We start from the raw sequence: 12027 nt of genomic DNA on the forward strand, positions 1-12027 counted from the left end.
GTGGGGGAATTCTTTGGGAATAATGACCACAATTCTGTAAGTTTTAGAATACCAGTAGACAAAGATGAGAGCGGTCCCAAAGGGAAGATTACGGAACAACCCCAAGACCAATTATATGAAAATTTGGCAGGAGCTGGGAAATGTGGATAGGGAGCAGCTATTTGAAGGGAAGTCAACACTTGATATGTGGAAGGCTTTCAGAGATAGGTTGAAAATATAGGTTGCAGGATAGGCATGTCCATTTGAAAACAAGGGATAGGAAAGGCAAGATTCATGAACCGTAGATGATAGAAGAAATCATGCAACTAGCCAAGAGGCAAAGGGAAGCATACGTAAGGTCCAGGCAGCTAAGAACAGAACAGGCCTTGGAGGAATATCAGGAGAGTAGGACCAATCTTAAACAAGGATTCAAGCAGGCTATTAGGGGTCATGAAATAACTTTAGCGAGCAGAATTAAGAAAATCACCAAACATTTTATTCATATATAAGAAGCAAGATGGTAACTAGAGAAAGGGTTGGTACACTAAAGAATAAGGAAGAAAGGTTGCATCTCGAACCTGAGAAAATGGGTGAGATTCTCAATGATTACTTTGCTTCAATGTTCACTGAGGAGAGGAACATGTAGAATGTTGAGATTAGAGATAGAAGTTTGTTTACTCTGGATCACATTGACATAAGGAGGGAAGATGTGTTGGGTAGGCTAAAGCTTATTAAGGAGCATATTAAGGGCATAAGCCTTCCTGAAGAAGGGCTTACGCCTGAAACATCGATTCTCCTGCTCCTTGGATGCTGCCTGACCTGCTGCACTTTTCCAGAAACACATTTTTCAGCTCTGAGCTCCAGCATCTGCAGTCCTCACTTTCTCCTAAAGCATATTAAGGTCGACAAACCCCAGGATCAGAAGGAATCTCTCCTAGTTTGCTGAGCGAGGCGAGAGAGGAAATAGCTGGGGCCCTGACAGATATCTTTATAACATCCTTAAAACATAGGTGAGGTGCCAGAGGACTGGAGAGTTGCTAATGTTGTCACCCTGTACAATAAGAGTAGTAGGGATATTTCAGGTAACTAAAGATCAGTGAGCCTGACGTCAGTGGTGGGAAAATTGCTGGAGAAGCTACTGAGGGATAAAATCAATTTATATTTAGAAAAGAATGGACTTATCAGTGATAGGAAACATGGTTTTGTGCAGGGGACATCATGTCTTACCAACTTAATAGAGGTCTTTGAGGAAGTGACCAAGTTGGTAGATGAAGGAAGGGCTGTAGATGTCATATACATGGATGTTAGTAAGGCATTTAATAAGGTTCCCCATGATAAACTAATGGAAAAAGTGAAATGCAGAGTGTTCTAGCTAAGTGGATAAGTAACTGGTTGAGCAACAGGAGACAGAGAGTAGTAGTTGAACAGAATTTCTCAAAATGGAGAAAGGTGACCAGCGGTGTTCCACCGGCATCAGTGCTGGGTCCTCTGTTGTTTATAATATACATAAATTATCTGGAAGAGGGCATTGTTCGTTTGATCAGTAAATTTGCAGATGACACAAAGATTGGTGGAGTAGCAGAAAGCATAGGGGACAGTCGAAGAATACAGGAGAATATAGACTGAAGAGTTGGGCAGAGAAGTGGCAGATGGAGTTCAATCCAGGCAAATGTGAGGTGATGCATTTTGGGAAGTGTAATTCTGGAGTGAACTATACTGTAAATGGAAGGACTTTGGAAAAAGTTAATGAGCAGAAGGATCTGGGAGTTCAGATCCATTGTACTCTGAAGGTGGCTGCACAGGTGGACAGAGTGGTCAAGAAGGCATATGGTATGCTTGCCTTCAACGGATATTGAGTATAAGAGCTGGCAAGTCATGTTAACATTGTACAAGACTTTGGTTCGGTTGCATTTAAAATACTGTGTACAGTTCTGTGTACATTACCAAAAGAATGTGGACGTTTTGGAGAGGGTGCAGAGAAGTTTTATGAGGATATTGCCTGGTATGGAAAGTGCTAGCAATGAAGAAGGTTGAGTTGGTTAGGCTTGTTTTCATTAGAAAAAAGGAGATTGAGGGAGGACCTGATTGAGGTCTGCAAAATCATGAAGGGTATAGACAGGATGGATAGAGATACGCTTTTTTCTCAGGGTGAGGGATTCAATAACAAGAGGTTATGCATTCAAGGTGAGAGGTGAAAAGTTTAAGGGTGATGCATACAGAAGATACTTTACACAGAGGGTGGTAGGTGCCTGAAATGTGTTGGCAGCAGAGGTAGTAGAGGCAGGCACGGTAGATTCATTTAAGGTGAGTCTGGACACATGCATGTGTAGGTGGGGAGAAGAGTGATACAGATTCTTAGGAATTGGGCGATAGGTGCAGACAGTGGATTTGGATTGACTCAGGCCTGAAGGGCCGAAGGGCCTGTTCCAGGTTGTCAATTTTCTTTGTTCTTTGTTCTTTTTTGTTCAATCATTGTGGTCTCAGTTGGAGAACAACAAGCAGAACACAGGATTAGTTTAATACGGAGCCAGCCCCATACATTGAAATTCCTTCTCAGCATCCTGTGGTAGCTGTACCACAGGGTGGGATTTGATCCCTGACCTTGAGGTCTACAGTTAGAGACACTGCCAGTGAACCACAGCTCCCTGATCCTGATATTGGTTACACATCTCATGGGCATCAGCTTCTCTCAAACAAATGGCTTGAACCATTTGTCATTTATGTTGCTTTTCATTCCAAGGCTGTTGTTGATAGCACATGAATACACGATGGGTTAGGGTGATGTGGGAGGGGAAAACTTTGTCACCTCAAATGTGCAAAAGCTGCGAGCAGTTCCTGGTAAGACGTTTCAGTTAATTCACTCAAGAACACAGCACACAGTTTAATGGTTAGGTAGTTAGATTTTTATTCGGAAACTGATTATATCAGCGAAATCGAGTACAATTAAAAATATCTGCTGAACTCACTCTGTCAAAAATAATCGACAAAAATATAAACAAGATGTAAACACCCAAACCACAAGCAACTGTTGTTCCCTGTTATTCTGATGTCATTTGCCAGTCTCTATCTGCAACAGTTGAAAGCCACATTAGGTCAAAAAATGGAAACCGATATTTGGATTGGCTCAAATCTGATTAAATTTGCAGTTTTATAGTGCCTTTAACTCTGGAAACCTTTTCAGGGTTTCTCACATGGAATCACACGGGGAGATATTAGTCTGGGTGACATTGCACAATGGTAGCTGAGATGAGGAGGAATTTCATCAGCCAGAGGGTAATGAATCTATGGAACTTATTATGCTGAAGGCTGTGGAGGACAAGTAATTGAGTGTATTTCAGACAGAGATAGATACGTTCTGGTTTAGTTAGGAGATCAAGGATTATTAGGTGTGGTCATGGGTGAACTGTGGAGCAGGCTCAATGGGCCGAATAGCCTAATTCTGCTCCTTTATCTTACAGTCTTACAGATTAGACTGAAGGGCAGGAATTGTTTGGGTGTAGCCCACACATTTCAGGTAAAGACTGCAGTGTTACTGGGTTATACGTTTGTAATGGTCAGAATGAAGCTGTTCTAGGAGGTCTCTTTGGAAGGTGGAAATGAAGCAGGAAATCTGTTTTTTTTTCTCCTTAATGTCTCATTCCTTGATTGGTGACAAAATTTGCTCATTTTCCCCAGCTGTGAAAATATTTGCCATAATTTTGCTGAGTACACTCTGCTATATAAATGCCAGTTGTTGCTATTAAAAAAGGTTTTGGCCCAGTGTTTTTATCTGTTGAATTATTTCTGGAATGAGCTATCACCTTGTCCTTTCTTTTCCTGGGCAGCTGCCGTTACCAATGAATGATCATATCTTGAAGTTTGGTGTTCAATATTTGTGAGAAGATTTGTAGCTCGGGTGATCGTTGTTGTGGTTATGTTCGCCGAGCTGGGAATTTGTGTTGCAGACGCTTCGTCCCCTGTCTAGGTGACATCCTCAGTGCTTGGGAGCCTCCTGTGAAGCGCTTCTGTGATCTTTCCTCCGGCATTTGTAGTGGTTTGAATCTGCCGCTTCCGGTTGTCAGTTCCAGCTGTCCGTTGCAGTGGTCGGTATATTGGGTCCAGGTCGATGTGCTTATTGATTGAATCTGTGGATGAGTGCCATGCCTCTAGGAATTCCCTGGCTGTTCTCTGTTTGGCTTGTCCTATAATAGTAGTGTTGTTCCTAGACTAGAACAGCTTCATTCTGACCATTACAAACGTATAACCCAGTAACACTGCAGTCTTTACCTGAAATGTGTGGGCTACACCCAAACTCATGTTGCTTGTCATCTGCGTGTGTGGCTACTAAGGATAGCTGGTCGTGTCGTTTCGTGGCTAGTTGGTGTTCATGGATGTGGATCGTTAGCTGTCTTCCTGTTTGTCCTATCTAGTGTTTTGTGTAGTCCTTGCATGGGATTTTGTACACTCCATTGGTTTTGCTCTTGCTTGGTATCGGGTCCTTCGTTCTGGTGAGTTGTTGTCTGAGAGTGGCTGTTGGATTGTGTGCTGTTATGAGTCCTAGTGATTGTAGTTGTCTGGCTGTTAGTTCAGAAATGCTCTTGATGTATGGTAGTGTGGCTAATCCTTTGGGTTGCGGCATGTCCTCGTTCCGTTGTCTTTCCCTTAGGCATCTGTTGATGAAATTGTGCGGGTATCCGTTTTTGGCGAATACATTGTATAGGTGTTCTTCTTCCTCTTTTTGCAGTTCTCGTGTATGAGGACATGCCGCAACCCAAAGGACTAGCCACACTACCATACATCAAGAGCATTTCCGAACTGACAGCCAGACTACTGCGACCACTAGGACTCATAACAGCACACAAACCAACAGCCACTGTCAGACAACAACTCACCAGAACGAAGGACCCAATACCCAGCATGAGCAAAACCAATGTAGTGTACAAAATCCCATGCAAGGACTGCACAAAACACTACATAGGACAAACATGAAGACAGCTAACGATCCGCATCCATGAACACCAACTAGCCACAAAATGACACGACCAGCTATCCTTCGTAGCCACACACGCAGATGACAAGCAACATGAGTTCGACTAGGACAACACTACTATTATAGGACAAGCCAAACAGAGAACAGCCAGGGAATTCCTAGAGGCATGGCACTCATCCACAGATTCAATCAAAAAGCACATCGACCTGGGCCCAATATACCGACCATTGCAACGGACAGCTGGAACTGACAACCGGAAGCGGCAGATTCAAACCACTACAAATGCCGGAGGAAAGATCACAGAAGCGCTTCACAGGAGGCTCCCAAGCACTGAGGATGTCACCTAGACAGGGGATGAAACGTCTGCAACACAAATTCTCAGCTCGGCGAACAGAACCACAACAATATAACCAATAAATTATTTGATTATCTTTGCATGATTGAGAAGGCAGAGAGGATAAAGGGACAGTGATAACAGTAAAGCATAGGAAGCCAGTATTGAATTGAACTGAATTATCTTTATTGTCATTGTCTTTATTGTCACCACTCTCTCCGTGAAGACATTTCTCCTCAAGGACTTTGAGATGGACAAACAGTGCTAGCCCTGCTAGTGATGGCCATGTCCCAAGAATAAATGTAACAAAACTGTACAGAGACTGGAGAATGTTAAATATAACACTGATAACAAATGAGATAGAGAAGCAGAAAGACAGAGAAGATAAAGAGTTTGAGGAACTGGTGCAAGAAAAGAAATAGTTTATTCTATCAGTTAAACAAGAGAAGGTAACTTCTGTTTTCATGTCAACTCTCTGCTTTCTCTTTAGCAGAGGAATTTAACATATTCTCTCTAATAAATTCATGTGGAAGTGGTTACTGTATCAGATTATTGTAAGCTGAGCAGGATTTACCCATTACAGTCAATCAGGTGCCATTCCTACTGATATCTCTCCATTCTTTACAGTAATAGACCCCAGCATCCATTGGGCTGCTCATTTGCGATGGTCAGAATGAAGCTGTTATTGGAGGGTCTGTGAAGACTGAAATTACTCAATAAGTTTGGGCTCCATTGTGTGATGTTCCTCATGTCATGTGTTAAGCCCACTCCGTGTTAGTCCCTGGTTGTTCCCGGTGCCAGTGGACATCGGTGTATATCATTTGCGGCATTCCTCATGGTACACTGCCACCAGGTAGTGTGGCCCTTGGTGGCATGTTCCAGTCTCAGAGACTGCAGAAGGACTGGGACAGCTACACCTTTAAGAGAAAAAGTTTGAATGGATTAAAATTAGTCTGAACTTCCTGAAGAACTCCAAGTTAGGGTTATAAAGAAAGGGCAGATTGTAAGAATGAATTAGTGTGGTTAATTATTTCAATAAAGCAAAACATTTTCAAAGTGAAACAAAAATCAAAATTGCTGGAAAAGCTCAGCAGGTCTGGCAGCATCTGTGAAGAGAAATCAGAGTTAAATGTTCGAGTCTGGTGACCTTCCTCAGAACCTAAGGTTAGATGGATGTCAATTCAAGCCTCCGTGCACTGACTTGAGCACAGATTTTGGGCTGACCCTCCAGGGCAGTACTAAGGGAGTGCTGCCCTCTAAATCATGATTTGGAGATTCCGGTGTTGGACTGTGGTGTATAAAGTTAAAAATCACACAACACCTGGTTATAGTCCAACATGGGCAAAGGAAGTACTGCAGATGCTGGAGATTAGAACCAAGAGTGTGGTGCTGGAAAAGCACAGCAGATCAGGCAGCGTCCGAGGAGCAGGAAAATCAATGTGAGCTGCCCTATGTGAGACTCTCTGTGCCACAATGGTCAGACAGATTCTAATCTAAAAAGTGGATTTACAGAATCTTACATGGATTCATGCAGTTTTTGAGAAAAGTAAAATGTAATTCTGCAAGTACGAATTCAACCCACAAACCTAAATATGTATGTATGCTTGAGGACAGGGGTATGTGTGGAGCACGGGGTGATGGTTAATGAGTATCTATGAGAGAGTATGCGTATGTGTGTAAGTGTGAGTGTAAAGGGGTATAAGTCTGTGAGAGGGTGCGTGTGTGAGCGTGGGACTGTATGTGTGAGCGTATGAGAGAGGGTCTGCATGAGTGTATAGGTCTGTAGGTGTGTGTGTGTGTGTGTGTGTGTGTGTGTGTGTGTGTGTGTGTGTGTGTGTGTGTGTGTGTGTGTGTGTGTGTGTGTGTGTGTGTGTGTGTGTGTGTGTGTGTGTGTGTGTGTGTGTGTGTGTGTGTGTGAATGTCTGTATGTGTGTATCTGTTTGTGTGTGTGTATGGTGCAATGTGGTCACCTGTTGTGTGACATGAACCCAAAGTTCCGGTTGAGGCCATCCCCATGGGTATCGAACTTGGCTATCAGCCTCTGCTCAGCCACTTTTCGTTGTTGCCTGTCCCAAAGTCGACCTTGGAGGATAGTCACCCAAAGGTCCTGGACCGCTGAAGTGTGGGAGGGAACACTCCTGTCTGTGGATTGTTGTGCAGTGTTCATTCATCCGTTGCTGTAGACTCTGCTTGGACTTGCCAATGTACCATGTCTCAGGGCATTCTTGCCTGCAGCGTACGAGATAAACAACATTGGCTGAATCACATAAGTAACTGCCACATAGGTAGTAAGGAAGTAAGGAAGGAAGTAAGCAGATAGGTAGGAAGGAAGATTGAAAAGAAAATTGAGTTTCCTCATTTCCCCTCTGCCCACCTTACCCCACTTCCAAACTTCTAGCTCAGCACCATCATCGTGACCTGTCCCACCTGTCAATCTTCTTTCTCACCTATCCGTTCCACCCTCCTCTATGACCTATCATCTTTACCTCTTCCTCCATCCACCTATTGCACTCCCAGCTACCTTCTCCCCAGCCCCACCCCGTCCTATTTATCTCTCCACCCCCGAGGTGTCCAGCCTTATTCCTGATGAAGGGCTCCTGCCCGAAATATCGATTTTCCTGCTCCTTGGATGCTGCCAGTCTTGCTGAGCATTTCCATCACCACTCTAGTCTCCAGCATCTGCAGTATTCACTTTTGCAAAGGACTTGAAAGTGTTAACTCCCTGGGCTACTGTCTGTGCCACAATGGTCAGACTGATTCTAATCTAAAAAGCAGATTTTCAGAATTTTACATGGATTCATGCAGTTTTTGAGCAAAGTAAAATGTAATTCTGCAAGTTCAAATTCACCCCACAAACTTATATGTGTGTGTGTGTGTGTGTAGTGCAATGGTATCAAACTTAGCTATCAGCCTCTGCTCGGCCACTTTTCACTGTTGCCTCTCCCAAAGTCAGCCTCTGAGAACAGTCACCCGAAGGTCCAAGGTTGAATGTCCCGGACTGCTGAATTGTTCTCCAACTGGGAGGGAACACTTCTGCCTGTTGATTGTTCTGCGGTGTCCATTCATCCATTGCCATAGCCTCTGCTTGGTCTCACCAATGTTCTATGCTTCAGGGCACTCTTGCCTGCAGCGTATGAGATAGACAACATTGGCTGAGTTCCATGAGTACCTGCCACGTACATGGTGGGAGTTGTCCCCATGCATAATGGTGGTATCAGTGTCGACATTCTGACACATCTTGCACCATGACAAGGTTGTATGGTATTGTCCTGAAAGCTGGGCAGTTTGCTACAAACAATGATCTATTTGAGGTTTGGTAGCTGTTAAAGGCAAACAGTGGAGGTGTGGGGAAGTTTTTAGCGAGCTGCTCATCCTCATTGATAATGTCTTGCAGGTCACAAAGAACATGGCATAGTTTTTCAGCTCCTGGGAAGTACTGGACAACAAAGGGTACCCTGCCGGTTGCAGCTCGTGTCTGTCTCCTGAGGAGGTCATTATGGTACCTCACTGTGGCACGTTGGAACTGGCGATCGATGAGTTGCGAACCGTACCTGATTCTTATGAGGGCATCCCGGAGTATTTCCAAGTGCCCGTCATGCTCCTCCTCATCTGAACAGATCCTGTGTATGTGTAGGGCTTGTCCTCAGGGGATGGCTGTTTTAACGTGTTTTGGGTGGAAGTTGGAGAAGTGTAGCATCATGAGGTTATCCATGGGTTTGCGGTAGAGTGTGGTGATGAGGTTTCCATCCTTGATAGAGATGCATGTGTCTAAGAATGAGACAGATAGTAGAAAGTAGTCCATTGTGAATTTGGTGGTGGGATGAAACTTGTTGATATCACTGTGTAGTTTTTTAGTGACTCCTCATCATGGGTCCAGAGGAAGAAAATGTCATCAATGTACCTGGTGTATAATGTTGGTTGGATGTCCTGTGTAAAGAAGAAGTCTTGTTCGAACCTGTGTATGAAAATGTTGGCATATTGGGGTGCAAATTTGGCCCCCATGGCTGTTTCATGTGTCTGAATGAAGAACTGGTTGTCAAAGGTGAAGACATTGTGATCGAGGATAAAGTGGATGAGTTGTAGGATGGTATTTGGAGATTGGCAGTTGTTGGTGTTGAGTACTGAGGCTGTTGCCATGATGCCATCATTGTGGGGGGTGCTGAAACATCCATTGTGATGAAGAATGTTCCCAGTTCGGCTGGTCTGTGGGTGCTGAGTTTCTGTAAGAAATCTGTAGTGTCACAACAGAAGCTGGGGACCCGTTCAATGAGTTTCAAGATTCTTTTGACATAGGCAGACAGAGAGCAGCCTCACATAGGACAGTTCATACCTTTATTGGCATGATCTGGGCCGACATGACTCTCCATGAGTCCTGCCCCCTCCTCTGCCTCTTAACTGCTCCAACCTTTCTTCCTCTTTAGAATCTTATCCAAAAGTTCCTCCCCTCTCCCTTAAATGAAGTGCAACAAGACCCTTTCACTCTGCAGCAAGGAAAGTCAAGAACAGCTCACTCGAACAGACTCATCCCGTCTTCTTCTTCACATTCACCCAGATTCAAGCTTCCTCACCAACAACCACCCCATGTCCATACATTCTCAGACCCTGAGATTACTGGGCACTGACCCACCCAGACCCTGAGATGACTGGGCACTCAGACCCTCCCAGACCCTGAGATTACTGGACAGTCAGACAGTGCAGCAGCTCAGCATGGGGGTGGTAGGTGCAGGAGGCAGTGCAGTCTCACTGAGATTATTTGGAGCACATTGTCCTCCACCAACCTCCAGATATATTGGATCATCCTTCATCATTTCCGCCACCTCCAAACGGACCCCACCACCAAGGATATATTTCCCTCCCCACCCCTATCAGCATTCCAGAAAGACCACGACTCCGTTGTCAGATCCACACCCCCCACCAACCCAACCTCCACTCCCGGCACCTTCCTCTGCAACCGCAAAAAATGCAAACTTGCACCCACACCTCCCCCCCTCACTTCCCTACAAGGTGCCAAGAGATCCTTCAATTTCTGCCACAAATTCACCTGCACCTCCACACACATCATTTACTGCATCCGCTGCACCCGATGTGGCCTCCTATACATTGGGGAGACAGGCCGCCTACTTGCGGAACGTTTCAGAGAACACCTCTGGGATACCTGCACCAACCAACCCAACCGCCCAGTGGCTGAACACTTTAATTCCCCCTCCCATTCCGCCAAGGACATGCAGGTCCTTGGCCTCCTCCATCTCCAGGAGGAAGAGAGACTCATCTTCCGCCTAGGTACCCTCCAACCACAAGAGATGAATGCAGATTTCTCCAGCTTCCTCATTTCCCCTCCCCCCACCTTTTCTCAGTCCCAACCCTCAGACTCAGCACTGCCTTCTTGACCTGCAATCTTCTTCCCGACCTCTCCACCCCCACCCACTCTCTGGCCTATCACCCTCACCTTAACCTCCTTCCACCTATCGCATTCCCAATGCCCCTCCCCCAAGTCCCTCCTCCCTACCTTTTATCTTAGCCTGCTTGGGACACCCTCCTCATTCCTGAAGAAGGGCTTATGCCCGAAACGTCGATTCTCCTTCTCCTTTGATGCTGCCTGACCTGCTGTGCTTTTCCAGCAACACATTTTTAAGCTCTGATCCCCAGCATCTGCAGTCCTCACTTTCTCCATCAGGGGAACAGCTTGAATTGCAAGTTCCCTCCAGGTCCCAGCCCATCCTGCCTTCCTTCCTCAGCACTGGCTGTGGATTCCCCAGTTAGCAGCCAGCTCTGGGTCAATGGACAGCTCCAGGCAGAGTTGAGCTTCACCAGGATGAGGCAAGTCATGCCTTAAATTGGAGACATTCATCAAATTGTTGGGAAAAAATAATGATTGACAGTTTGACCATTAAAGTTGGAACATCCCCAGAATGTTGCCTGGGTCTCTGGTTTAATCGTCTCATGAGAATTCCACTCAGACATTGCTGCCACTCAGTGTGATTGGCTCAGTGACTGTTTTCCTTAATATTTTAATCTTACCTGGTCATGTGCTTGGGTTCATCCATAAGACATAGGAGCAAAGATTCTGCCATTCAACCCATCAAGTCTGGCTGATAAGTTGCTCAACCCCATTCTCCTGATTTCTCCCTGTAACCCTTGATACTCAAGAAACTATCTACCTCAGTCTTAAATATATTCAATAAGCTGGCCTCCACAGCTCTTTGCGGAAATGAATTCCATAGATTCACCATTCTCCAGCTGAAGAAGTTTCTCCTTATCTTTGTTCTAAAAACTCTTCCCTTTACTCTAACGCTGTCCTAGTCTCTCCTACAAATGGAAACATCTGGTTGGCATGAAGGACCAGTCTCTATGCTGTCTGACTCAAAGACACTAAAAGGTATCTTGAATGGTATATGATTAGATTAGATTAGATTAGATTACTTTACAGTGTGGAAACAGGCCCTTCGGCCCAACAAGTCCACACCGACCCGCCGAAGCGCAAACCACCCATACCCCTACATTTACCCCTTACCTAACACTACGGACAATTTAGCATGGCCAATTCACCTGACCTGCACATCTTTGGAACTGTGGGAGGAAACCGGAGCACCCGGAGGAAACCCACGCAGACACGGGGAGAATGTGCAGACTCCACACAGTCAGTCGCCTGAGGCGGGAACTGAACCCGGGTCTCTGGCGCTGTGAGGCAGCAGTGCTAACCACTGTGCCACCGTGCCGCCCACTAATAGGAAGCATTTAGAGGGAT

The sequence above is a fragment of the Chiloscyllium plagiosum genome, unplaced genomic scaffold, assembly GCF_037043375.1.
Source record: "Chiloscyllium plagiosum isolate Xiang-an unplaced genomic scaffold, Cpla_swu_hap1 HiC_scaffold_10, whole genome shotgun sequence".
Lineage (NCBI taxonomy): Eukaryota > Metazoa > Chordata > Chondrichthyes > Orectolobiformes > Hemiscylliidae > Chiloscyllium > Chiloscyllium plagiosum.